This window comes from Rousettus aegyptiacus, unplaced genomic scaffold (assembly GCF_014176215.1).
Source record: "Rousettus aegyptiacus isolate mRouAeg1 unplaced genomic scaffold, mRouAeg1.p scaffold_m13_p_1, whole genome shotgun sequence".
NCBI classification, from domain to species: Eukaryota; Metazoa; Chordata; class Mammalia; order Chiroptera; family Pteropodidae; genus Rousettus; species Rousettus aegyptiacus.
This window is the reverse complement of record NW_023416284.1, coordinates 177,179,785-177,193,160: the sequence shown is the minus strand read 5'-3', so window position 1 is coordinate 177,193,160 and position 13,376 is coordinate 177,179,785. Positions and strand designations below refer to the sequence as shown.

The window sequence follows — 13,376 nt, the reverse complement described above, 5'->3', positions numbered from 1 at the left end:
CTTCCGGGGAGCGTGGGCAAGGCTGGGACGCCGCGTGTGCATGGAGCCTTGAAGACGGATGGAGTCTGCACCGCGGACAGAGGACAGTCCCACCGGGGGCAGAACCAACGAACAGCAAGACAGGCGGGAAAGGAGGCTGCAGGCGCCGCGGGGACCGTGCTGCCTGCGGCAGAGGGCGGGCAGGAGCCCGGGACAGGGGAGCGGCTAGACCGCAGAGTCCAGCGTGTGTGTCACTGGGACCTTTACAAAGGGCAGTGTCAGTGGGTTGGTGCGGAGACTGCACTGAGGGAGACGAGAGAGAAACTGAGACAAATGAAAACGCTTCCCAAAGACCCTGCTACGAAGGAAGAGAGACACCGATGACTAAGAAAAGGACAAAGGGTCGAGGGCAAGTTCTGGTTTTTTTTTGTAAGTGTGGAAGACTTAAGGAAGTTAATAGGAAAATGTGGGGTCAGCAAAGAGAGAAAGGTTCAGAACACAGGAAAGAGAGGAGGACTGGCTGGCGCTTCTTCCAGAGCCCGGCACGTCGTCTGCTGCCATTGCTGCCATTCGGGGAGAGTTCTTGGTCATGGCGGGGTGCGGGTGGGTGGGGGTGGCGGGCGCCCTCCGCTTAGCGGCCTCCCTGCGCCTAATACTGGATGCCAGTTGCATTCCCAAGCCAGTGCAGCCGTAAGAACCCAAAATGCCTCCGAATGTTGCCAATGTCCCCTGGGGGAAAGGGGGGCGGGGCGGGGGGTGGCACAATCTTCCTGGCTAAGGAAGACCGGCCTGAGAGAGGACAGATAACGTGAAGTGAGTCTGGGGGGGCTGCGGAAACAAGCACTCTGGGCCGGGGGAAGGCGTCTGCTGAGAGGGGAGAGGCGGGCATGTTTGCGGTGCGCGCGAGAGGCGCAGGACGGGGAACGGCAGGGCCGCCTGGGAACCGGAGCGTTCGCATCCTCCGAGGCCGAAGGGGCAGCCTCAGGGCTCACGGGAGGGTCCTGGAGCCTGAAGAACGCACCTGAGATCTGTGTCAAAACCTTCCTAAGAACGGAATCATCTCGACAAGTGTCCTCACTCTTATGATAACCATCTTCTTGTTTGCCGGAACAGAAACTTAGGGGTGAAAACAGATGTTTTCTGAATATACAATTTAATCATAATTTTGTAAAGTCTTCAACAGGAAGGTTTCTGTACTATATCTGCCTCAAATCCTACCCATTTCAACCAACACTTGATTTTCAAGACACAAAAGTGAAAGAATCTGGTATTTTAAACGAGGCATCACCTTTGAAAAACTGTCATACTCATTTTCGTACGCTTCTGGGTTATCAGTGCACATTAATATATGTGCTCAATGTAGTGAAAAAATTAATATTTATATCTGGGTCCCAAAAGCGTAATCATTACACACTGTCAGAAGTGACTAGTCAGAAGACATTGTAATTAGCTATCTCGCTTACACTTTATCTTCTAAATACGATCTTTACAGATGAAAATCCCGTGTATGTTTTAAGAATCTCACAACCTCCTAAAAATGCCCCCTGTGTCCTTGCTCACAGCACAGGGTAGGCAGTGGCCCTCGTGCAAGCGAAAAGGGACCTGGTGTACGACGGCCCTGGTGTTTGTCAACATGGCCACCATGGAAGGTGATCTGCAAAGACATTTACCTCGCCTAAAAATCTCCTAAAAACACCTATTACAAAAACATGAAGCTCTGCTCCAGAAATTTTTCTCTCTTCTTTTTTCCTGGCTTCATAAATTTACTGAATTAATTACCTTCATGTTCAGCTAACAGAACTGGATTTGCAGTATCTTCCTCCTCAAGAGACCAAATGCATCTCAGCACAAATCTCAAAAACTAAGATATGCTAAGACAATAACCCCAGACATAATAAGCAAAGATTCACACCTGTACTATATAATAAACCGCAGAATACGTGAATGTTCAAGAGCAGGACTTTTTTCCCACTAGAGAGAAGCCTCAATGTGCTTATAATCACACTATGGTTAGTCTCGCTTGCTAAACACAACACCTACAGGCTCGACAACCACCTGAAGGCGATCTGAATGATAAGTGCTTTGGATATTTATCAATTCTCTTCCAAAAAGAAAACTCTAGTTGGATTCACTTTCAGATCTGCTACATGTACTGATCACAGGACAAAAATTAAGCTGAAATTCTCAAGACTAACGTGAACAACAACATCATTCAAATGTTTCTCTAACTGCAACTTGACCCACGTGCGCACTTGAGGCCTCTGATACGATCTCATAAAACAGGCATGTTTGGAAAAGCTCACGTATGTTACCCAAAACCGGACTTAGGCTTACACCCACGTGAGTAAAAAATTACTGAGGGAAAATATGTCCACACAGCGATCAGGATTATCTCTTAAGTCGTTAGGTTATGTCTCCATTCCTCCCAACGGTAATGAAAATTGCACACGGTTTGGAAACATGTTAAGAGGTATGAAGAATTCAGAAAGAGAATATAAGTATAGTCAAAGGGTAGTCTAGACATAAATAATTCAATTATGGTGAGCAAATCTAAGGACTTCAACACCTGGCTCATATCTTAAGCCACTGATAGAAAATCAGCTCTATTGCTGCAAGTAACTAAATAAAATGACTCTAAAGGCAACACTAAGCAAGTCAGATTTTACTGGATAGATCAATCAAAGTTCCAAGTTCGGCTGAGTTCCAAAGTGGACACATTTCTGAGACTGTTTTTATTTTTCTTGCTGGGAACAAAATGGATACAATCTTTGAGGGCGGCCAGCATTAAAAAGTCAGTAAGGCCATGCATTGGTCTCCGCGATCACCCATAATTTTAAAATATCTTATTCTAACATACCCGGATTTCAAAAACATGAAAGTTTAATGCAGAGCTTCACTTTATCATTTCAAAAAGAAAAGAAATCTTGGTATATTCAGGTGCTGAAAAATACTTGCTCTTTTCTTAAACAATCTTTGTACTGGCCTCTTGTTTTATTTTGGTGGGGGAAATAATACAAGTATATCAGTCCTAATTCCATTCTTTTTTCTGAGTTTGATTCAATTCCTTATAAATTTCCTATCCCAATGTACTTCAACACACCAAAAAAAACTGTCCTTAAGATTTAAAAAAAAAAATAAAATTTTATGTTAATATCTGAAACAAAAATTAACTGGGTTCAAAGGTCATGCCTTAACATGTTCCTAAGAATGATTTAAAACAATTATATTGGTAAGGTTAAAGACAACCCAAAACCAATGGCAAAAGAAGTAAGTATTGCATTTAACGTCTTCATTAAGAATGCCTTTCCCTATAAGGAGCTGAAAATAAGGTCAAAATATAACTAGGGCATTATGACATCTATATGGTTCAGAGCTATTAACTAATTTTATCTACATTGCCATTTTGAAGAAATACGAAATTTCAGGAACGAAGCATTTGGTTGATTAAATTACATGAGATGCGACCGCACCTCAAGGCCCGACGTGGGCGCGAAGATGGATAAATCCTGCATAAACAGCGGAAAGTAACATCACGCAGCATCCCTGTCAGAACTAAAAAAACCCGTACATAGAAACCAAGAGGATAACACCCGAACAACCGTTGAAGGCAGGCGTGCGGTTTTAAATGGTAAAAGGCTCGAGGACCAGGATGAAGAGGTTGCAGATCGAACGCTAGCACCTGTGACCAGCAGCGGCTGCCCGAGGAAGCGTGGGAAAGTCAGGGCCCAGCAGCGGGAGGGTCAGGGACCGATCACGGTGTCTGTCATAGCCGTGAGCGTCAAGTGTACGTACCTCCAGGGGGAGGGAGGAGATAGTGGTACATCTCTCACATTTTAAAACCTCACTCAAGATGAAAAGCAGAGTGCTGCAGCCAGAGAAGGTAACAAATTCCACTACTGACGGATATTGCAGTGTTGAGTTTCCCCTGGCTCAGGGTTCTCTCTGTTGTGCAAGTTATAGGGGGAAAAGGCCCCTGAAATGTGTGAGTCTTCCCAGTCCCTTTCCTAGGGTTTCGAGGATCTTTAACTGCAGGTGAAAGCTGTACGATCAGGAGGATACGGCAAAGTCGGAAGCAGGGATGCTCGGGTCTCAGCAGTTGTCATGGAGGGAAGGTCCAGGTTGTATCACGCTTAGAGCAGAGGGCTGTGGGAGCAATTTGGTGGCACAAAGGCATCGAGAACACTATTTATCTTCATTTACGAGGGTAAGTTGTAGTATTAAGAGGGTGAACATCAGGCTGTCTAAGCAGGGGCACCAAGAGATTCCCCGTCTTGGGATAAATTCCAAAACCAGATAGATGTCTTGGTTTTTTATGTTTTTTTTTTTTTTTTTTTAAATCATCATCCCAAGAGGCCCACTGCTTGGCATTTCAAACATGTGCTCCGAAGACACGATGAGTCAATCAATCCTACGCACAATGGCTCAATGAAATACTTCATTTGAATTTATCAGCTTGATAAAAATGACTTTAGTGGTTCACAAATTAGAACGCCCAAGAGTATGCTCATAAAATAGCTTTTTAAAAAAAGTCACAAAGAAGGAAAAATGGACGTGTTTCTTCGTATTTGAACATTGAATAGAAGTCCAGGATGGGCAGGAGGCGCGTGCCTGTCCCGGGCCACGCCCCTCTCAGCTGCGCCTCCCGTCTATCCGGCTCCTCCCTGAAGTCTTGTTCAGCCTCAATTAACTTTTGGCAGCTCTGGACCCAGCTGGTGTAGAAGAAGCTGAAGCAAAGCCACGAAGCGAAACATAACACTGATGCTATTAAGAGCACTGGACGGAAATTGTAAACAGAACCGTTCAGCAGTAATAAATCGTAAGATGAAGCAATGACTCAAAATGACTTAATGCTAACACTTTTTTTTTTTTAGCCAGCTATCAGAGCTATGAGAAACATTACTGCTTTACAAATTATAGGCGGCTCTCTCGTTCACTCTCATTCTCTGAGAATATTTAGTACTGAGTATACATTTCATATTAATTTCTGGTTACTGGAGTGTAAAGGAATCATTTTTCTAACGAAGACTGAGTTGGCCTTGATGTGAAAATGTCAGGCTTTAAAGACCTAATCCTTAAGAAGTACAAGCTTGGTAAGCGGGGATGAGAATCAAATAAAGAAAAAATAATGATAATTGGGTTTGTCTAATTCTTGAAAGAATGAATATTCAAGGACCGTCAAAAGAAAATCTACAAGACTTGCTGAAGGTTCTTTGAGAAGGTATCTGATACATATACACACACATACACGTGTATTTGTATGTGCATACATGTACATGTGCATATTTCCAATTGAGTTGTTAGATTAGAAACTATTTTGAAATGTAAAAGCAATGTAAACAGCCGAGAGAGACATAAATGAAGTCAGACTACTACTGAGCAACAGAAAGACATTTACCACGAAGCACCAGCCTGGCGCACCCACGCCCGGCAGAGCAGGTGCTCCGCGGCAGCGCCCGAGCAGGCACGGGGCAAGAAGCCCAGCCAAAGGCAGCGCTCCGGGCTCCTCCTTTCCCGCTCGACCCGCGACCACTTACACCGGGCGAAGGAGAGGAGCGCTGACGCCCGAAAGGACCTAACGCCTAACCACGAAGTGTCGGCCTCATTCGGTTCTCTGAACCCAGATCTCACGACTAGATTTTCGAGCCCTGGTTATACTAGTCCCGTAGCCTCTTAAAATCATCCTCACCTGATGTTTACTGGGTTAGACGGGAATCGAGGCCCTACCCTTCCCTGACTTTTGGACAGCTAGAATCATCGACCAGAGGCTCATGAGATGGAAAGGCAAGCACCTTTATTTCCGGTTTCCCAGGTGAACCTATAGCCTTCATCCATGAGCATTCCCACATTGCCTCCTTCTACTATCGGTTAAGTGGAGTTGCTTCTGGGGTGAGAACCTTTTCAGCCCTCAGAAAACTGATCTTACTTTAGAAGTCAAACCTAGTCTGCCACTGATTAAAATGTCGGGTGCTGATTTTATTTGCCCAGAATGTAAGGGTCATGTTATAAAGAAAACATTAAACACACAGCTTAAATGAAAAGGCACTGAATGGTGAATCTGGAGGCAGGTATATCAGGTGCTTAGACCTCTCCACTTAAATCCTATATCTATAGCTTTAGTCCAACAAATAAATTTAAAATAACCAATGTAGCAAAGACAGATCTGAGCTGCAACATAGTTTAAGGGATCGTCTCCTTCCAAATTTAGCTATGTCAATAATTAAATTTTAAATTATCTCCCAAAGAATCTCATTTGTTTTAAAGCCCTGATAAGAAATTAAATTACTGCTTCACATTTGAAAGTATGGATTAGAATAGTTATCGGGGCATTTTATAACTTCCAGTGGAACCGAGATCTCTCCCCTAAATCTTCCTAAACTGGCTACTACGAGTGACTGAAGATTTCAGAATCATCAGTAGTTAGGGAACTTCACGTCTCTCCCACAAACAGATCTCTCTTCTGAGATCTCATTTCATTTGACAGAGGCTTAACTTTGGGATAAAGTAACTCTAAATGTGCTTTGTTAATTCTATGATACAGGAAGGTCTAACAGAAAAAATTTTAAATCATTTTTCTAAATGTGGTCTCCTATACAGTGGATTGATTGAATCAGACACATTTAGGAACGTACTTTATTTTGGTGATTAACAACTTTTTTTCCAGCATAAATATATTCATGGGAAAAGTATAAATCTTTTATCAACTTCATATGAATCAGCCTTTTTCAATTACCATGTAAAAAAAAATGTACTCTTAAAACCTGAGTTCCTATTTCAATGTATAAGAAAATCAGGAATACTATTTTTAACCAATAAATTGTTACTATCTGGACATATGTAGACAATTTAACAACAGGAAGCTTTCTAATTATTCCTCCTGAAATTAGATCGCAGCCATCTCCCCATGCCAGGCAAGGTCGGGTCAGCAGGATGCCGGCCACCAGCCTAATGAGTCAGACAGCTGTGGTAAAAGGTTGGTACTGAGGACCAGAAACACAAATATAACTCAAGGGTTGAGGCTTTGGAGGTAGAAAAGCTTTAGACTGCAGCGGCCCCCAACCTGTTTGGCACCAGGGACCGGTGCTCCTATGGGAATCTAATGCCTGATGATCTGAGGCGGAGCTGAGGCGGTGATGCTCCTGCTGGGGAGCGGCTGCTGATACAGATGAGCTTTGCTTGCCTGCTGTGCGGCCCAGTTCTGAGCAGGCTACAGCCGGGTATCGGTCTGTAGCCCAAGGGTTGGGGATCCCTGCTTCAGAAGGCCTCCAACAGCCACACAACTCCATTCTTTCCCCTCCAACTCATTTTGGGTTGTAATATTCAAAACTTGATAAATAGTCCCTTAATTTTCAATTAATATACAGCACTGATTTGCAAATCTCAAAAGTCTCCATTAGCCATTACTGACCATAACAATGACCCCTATGCAGTAGCACTGCACTGGCAGGCAGCATTCTGAGTGCTCTGGTACCCTTCAGACAAAAATCACGAGAATTCTCCACTCAAGTATCTACAAATGTTTTAGGAACCCTTGTTGACATACCTATCCAGTAAAGACCTATATATCCATACTTGAATTACGGTCACATACGAAACTTTTTTACTCGGTTAAAGATTTTACTGGCTAATTCTTTGCAAAAATAGAGAAATGTATTAAGGTTACAATACTCCATAAATTCAAGTTGTGAACAGCCCGGTAATTTATTTGGTAAATAAAAAAACCTACTTCTAATAAACCACTGAAATGGCAAAATGGTAGTCAGATCACTTACTCAAAAGGAAAGTTTAATGAGTAGACAAAATGGAAACTGCTAATACTGCTTTTAAAAAGACAAATAGAAATGAAATTAATTAAGACACTGCAGATTTTCAGGCTAACTGTATTTAATGAGGTTTAAAAAAACCTCCACTTTAAAAAAAGTTAGTGTTGATTTTTTTAATGCAAAGATAATTCACAGTAAATAGATTCTTTGCTATAGAACACTAATATTGAATTTTGCAAATTCCTTTAGATCAAGTATTACTAAAGAAATATAAAAATATGGGCATTATAAATTCATCTAAAAAGCTAGACAGTGCTATCGTATTTAACAGTTTGCAATACTTGTATTAGGAATTTAAATTTGATTGCTACAATATCAAAGTAATTGAAAAGTGCGTTTCGTCACTCTAAAATGTACTACCTTTCCCACTAAGTTTTAAAAGGCCTATTTAAATAGTTATAGAATTCAGTCATAGGCTGTTATGAATTGTGTCCTCCAAAAATATGTTGACATTGTAACCCCCAGGACCTTGGAATCTGGCCTTATTTGGGAATAGGATTACGACGTCATTAGTGAAGTTAAATCATGCAGGAGGTAGGGTGGACCCGAGGCCCTAATCCAATAGAATTGATGTCCTTATAACAGGAAAATTCAGACACAGACACACATGGAGGGAAGCTGATGTGAATACACACAATGGGAGGTGCCATGCAATGACAGGCAGAGAGGCTGGAGCGATGCATCTACAAGCTAGGACCACCAAGGAGTGGCCGAGAAATGCCAGACGCTTGGAAGAAGGAAGGAAGGGTTCTCCTCTGGAGCTTTGAGAGGAAGCATGGCCCGCCAACACCTTGATTTCAGACTTCTAGCCTCTGGAACGGTTGGAGAATAAGCTTCTGTTGTTCTAATTTTTGGTTATGCGGTTACAGCAGCCCTAGGAAACTAATTACGCCAACCATATATTAAAATCTACCTTTCCAAAAGAGCATCTTTTAATACATAACGTAGCTTTGAAGTCAGCAAAACCTGGGTTCAAACATTTATGCAAATCAAAAGCTGTGTGACCATGGACTTCACTGAGTTCGCTTCTTTATTTGTAACAAATCCTACCAGTGTATTTTTAAAGATATATTATGTAGAATGTCTGCGGCACACAGGTTAAAGATACTAACTCGCCACCCCGTTCTCTCCGTAATGAGAATTCTTTCTAACCTGTGGTCGGACTAATTAGCTAATAATTCAGAAAGTAATATGACAAAAATGGAGTGCTATAATTAAAACATTAATAAATTTTAATTAAAAACAAATAAACGAAAAAAACTCCTAAAAAAATGCTGCCCCTTCGTGGTTTTATTACTTAGACATCTCTAAATCCTTATCCTGGGTATGACCACAGTGACATAAGATTCAGTGATGGTACATGCTACCCTCTCCTATTTAAAGGTTAAAATGATTTCGATCACCACGAAAGATCAATTCTTAAATAACAGTCATCTTGTTATACTTTCAAAGGTCATTTTCTTTAACCCAAGTCTTCTGATTTTACTAATATTCTTGCTAGTGTGTAAACTGATCTGAGTTCAGTAATATCCACGAGACTCATGCTATTGAAAAAAAGATTATTCAAATGCAAAAACATTTTATTTTATGTAATCATAACATAAGCAAAATAATAATTACCTTCGGCAAGATTAGTAGAAACAGACGTATAACTCACAAACACGACAAGCGTGTCCCCTTGACGTGTGGGTTCGGCAGTGACATGGCCACGATGCTTAGAGTCCTTTGCGCAAAGACTCTGGGAAAGGTGATCAAGGCCGGCACCACAACGTGCTAGGAATGAACCTTACATAAATCTAAATTTAGTGAGCTAAATAGAAGACTTAGAAAAGAAGAAAACCTGGAATCCGGTTATATTTCGAATAAAGTAAAATAACTACAAATTATCCACTGCCACTAAAGACAAAGGCTAGCCTCTAAATGCTCTGAATTCGAGTGGTGAGGAAAGACTAATGTTGAATGCTTCCTACGTGTAACTTCACAGATCTCGCTTAATTCATGCCATAGAATATTCCTAATACCGGAGTTTAATACACAAGAAAATCAAGGACTAAGTTTTGGCTAGATATACAGTATATAAATGCCAAGTTTTAGAAAAGAGCTGCCAAATTCACAACCTAAAAATATGATTCTGCAAGCGATCACTGGCTCTCTCCTTTATGTATCACTTGAAAGGATAAAAAAAAGTTTTGAAATTTTATTTACTTTGTGGGAAAAGGTGTTTTCAAAAAAGAAATCTTATTTAAAATCAAGGCAACAGAAACCTACCTCCAAAACAGTGAGTTATTCAGAAAGTTAACAATATTATGCCATGGTATAACCTTAAGAAAAAAAAAAATTCCTGAACACAGAATCTGAAAAAATGAAGCTGCAGTGATTTCTAGCTACAAGAAGACAGCCCCATGCACACTGGTAGAACGAAAACACAAGCTCAGTTTAGTGTTCAACTGCAGCCTTACTTTAGAATAAGTTTCGTTGGGCTGTTCACGTTTATATTTTATGCACAAATTTATCTGCCTTTTTTAAAAAGAAGAGGAATTAATAGTTAGTGAGCCTCTGCCATGTATGTCCGGCACTTTATTAGGTGGTACGGACTAATTTTTGAATTTAATAGGCCTGGGTTTCAATCTTTGCTCAAATCTTCGTAAGTTGTGAGGCCCTGGGAAGCTACTTAAATCTGTGACTTAGGTTTTTTTTTTTTTTTTTTTTTTTAAGCAAAACATATTTAAATAAGAACTATCTCACAGGATTGTCATTACATTCTACAGGTATTGAAATTATTCCAGTTCTTGTTACATAGCACGTGTCCATTAAATATTAGCTAATATCATCAATAATTATAAAGTAATCTTGCAGATTAGCTATTAAAAAATGAGGCTTAGAGGTGCAATAACTTGTTAAAGGCATCTAGCAAATGCTAAAGCCAGTTTTGAAAACCCAAAGGCGATAAAATCTGTGCTCTCTTAAAAAGCATTTCAATATTATTAGTCTTTCCCTCTGGTCCTTGCTGCCTCAACTGGTTTTCTACAGAAAACTTATTTCACTGACCCTATTTAAATACTGCAAATAACCCTAGAAACCACTAAGCCAAGGGATAGCAAAATGCTTTCAATGCAGACAAATCCAACTGACAGCCCCCGAATGAAATTACGTGTCAAAAAGAAGGCCGGAGTGCTACAATGAGAAGGAATTGTAGAGTCTGAGAAAGAAAGAAAAATAAAACAGAGCAGTGGGAGCTGCCCAAGGTCGGGTGGAGTGGTGGTGGGGGAGGGGACAAACAACGCAGGTCAACCAAGTGCTGCATATCTGCGTAATACACTCACTGACCTCATCTAATTCTCATTAAATTCAGGGCGCGAAGTCACAAGTTCAAAGCTCACTCGCCACCATCTGTGCGCAGGCGCTCCCTCAGCTTCCGGCCCCGCAGGTCACCCTTACCATCCACATTCCTCGTACGTACGATACGAAGTTAGCCCATTAGCACCATTCTAGCCCTTGACATACTGCATGTATTCTACGAATTGTTTAGAATATTTGTTCTAAATCTTGATTAGAACAAGGTGGAGTAATTCTAAGTGTACATACAGGATAAAAAGAATCTCTTGAAGGAAAAGAGAATTAAGTACAGTGGAAGAAAACTTTTTGAGCAAAGCTCATGCCGAAATAAACCACTGACCTGGATTAGTTTTTCCTGTGCAACCCACATCTAAGTAGTCCTACTAGGAACATTACTTCTAGTCCCTGATACAGTTAATGCTTGCAATTTTGTACCAAAGGGGCTCTTTCTATAATCAAAGCATTTAATTACATGATATCGAGTACATTTTTTTCTAAGATATCCTATACCAAGCTTCGCTTGAGTCAAAAATACTTCCTACAAAACCATCTGATATGCTTTCTTCCATCCCTTTCTTGCTAGATAATTCATTTTTTAGATTTATGCTTGAGTTTAAAACATCTGTGATAATGGAATTCTCTATTTTTTTATTCATCCTGCAACACCAGTTACCACAATTATTTTATCAAAACACTAAAAATAACTGTGTATCACTAAAATATTTAAAAAGTATTTTACTTTTTAAAATATTTTAAGAATCTCAATTGTATACTAAATATTTACGTATTTTAATATATCTAAAATGGTGGTATGTAGGGCTTTAAAATTATATATACACACAGGAAGTTAGGAGTAAATATGTAAATATACATCACCCCAGGAGAATCTGTATTTAGTGAGTCTGTAGTGACCTCCTCAACTCTGAACTCCCAAATGTTCAAAGAGCTTCACAGGTGATTCCATTATTCCTGGCTGAGAACCACAGAAATTCTGTATTTCAGATTGCTTTCAATATGCATGCCCCTATTTAAAGTATGTCCCCCCAAAAGAAACAATCTGGGCCATCAATTTTACATTCTAGTTTCTGAAAATTTTGCTCAGTCAAGGCTTTTTAAAAATCTCCCATTAAAAACTGTGGTAACCTGTTCCCCCCCACCCCCCCGAGGTGTAAAATAAAAATTGTACTGCCTACAACTTTAAATTTAAAAGATGTTTTATATAAAACCACAGCATCGACTGAAGAAAAGATTTATAATTCACTGTCATACTGCGGTATTTATGATTACATTAATTTATGATACTATAATTTAGTTATTTTGTCTATCTTAAAAACGAACATAAAGATACTGTTCTCTTCTATACTATGTAAAATATTTAAAAAGAAAAATATTAGTTTTCTTTCTTTGAAAGTTAAAAGCCCTTAAATATTTTATTAATATAGCACCCACTAAGCTAATGATAAAGGCACATAAGTATAACAAAATTATTTTTGAGTATATTAAAATGTTCTTTTTCATTAAAGTTTGTGTCCATCTAAAATACATACATGAAGTTCAATAATCAATACTGAATTTCTTTGATTCTAAGACACTTCACATTTTGACATTTCGCAATTAGGGATGGGTCTTACAATCACAGGCATGTCATATTAGAAGCATTTTTTATTTCTGAATGGTGCTTCTTATAATCAATGGCACCTTATATCTGATGAATTACAGTGTTTACAAAAAAAAAATACTTTTCAGATTAAAAGAGGTAACTTTTTCTAATTGCTTTCTAAGTATTTGTCCACCCTATGTATTGAAATAAAAATAGAATAAAGGAGCATTCCACCTCTAATATGCTACAGATATAGACTACTTTGGTGTAAAGTAAGTTTCTATCTAAGAACAGAAGCCAATGTTTAATGAAATGTTTAAAGACATAAAAACCATTTAAAATAAGTAATGTATATTAATGCTGCAGTGTGCTGATACTGCATAAAGTCATATCATTCTCTCTACCACATCACAAACCAAAACACTATATGGTTTGGTGTCTAATGCAGTTACTGGACGAAACACTTTAAATCATTTTTGTTAAACTGGTTAGGTAACTCCAAGTGACAGCACTGTAATCAAAAGCATCAAAAATGTAAAAGGTCCTGTGTCACACTTATCAAAGACAATTAACTCTTCTCTCCGTCATTAAAAAAAAAACGGCAAATTTAAATATCAATTTTGGAACTTCCGTATGAGAAT

The 13,376-nt window shown here is 39.7% G+C and overlaps 1 protein-coding gene across 4 annotated transcripts in view; it reads right to left on the bottom strand.

The window, feature by feature from the left end:
* The window catches only part of SCAF8 (SR-related CTD associated factor 8), a 190,745-nt gene that overhangs the window by 101,944 nt on the left and 75,425 nt on the right, over positions 1-13,376 (bottom strand). The gene's annotated exons all lie outside the window — the stretch shown is intronic.